Below are 754 nucleotides of genomic sequence, written 5' to 3' on the forward strand. Positions count from 1 at the left end.
GAAATATATGCATATACATATATGTCCATAATACATACATATATATATATATATATATATATATATATATATATATATATATAGGGAGAGAGAGAGAGGGGGGGCATACATGTATACATACACGACAGATATATGTATATCTATGCGTATATATATATGTGTGTGTGTGTCTGCGCGTGTGTAACTGTGTGTGTCTGTTTTTGTATATAATTTCATCAATATCGACAGACACGATGATTGTTACAACTTATTTTATTAGTCATTTGCATTTAATCCATCAGACGTGGTGGAAGATATGAATACACCCTATATATACATATATACATATGTGTATATATATATATATGACCGACGTGTACATATTATTCTCTATACACCCATACACTTGCTCTGCACGTTTCATCTTTAGTTATTAACAACTGCACCGGTTTATCCACACTGACTGCCTCTATTTGCAGGGTTATCTGCCCTGTTATCATCTCCATTTACCTTGCCTCTTCAAAACCAGTTATATTCTTACATTGCTCCCTATATGCATATACATACATTCATGTACATGTTTATATACGTATATATATATGTACATATATATACACACTGCAGCTGCTCACACACACACACACACACACAAATATACATGTATATATGAATATATTTATCATGTATATTTACATGTATATAATATATACTAATATACACACATATATATATATATGTATATGGATATATAAATGTATATATATATAAACAGTTA

Source organism: Octopus bimaculoides, chromosome 12 (assembly GCF_001194135.2).
Source record: "Octopus bimaculoides isolate UCB-OBI-ISO-001 chromosome 12, ASM119413v2, whole genome shotgun sequence".
NCBI lineage: Eukaryota > Metazoa > Mollusca > Cephalopoda > Octopoda > Octopodidae > Octopus > Octopus bimaculoides.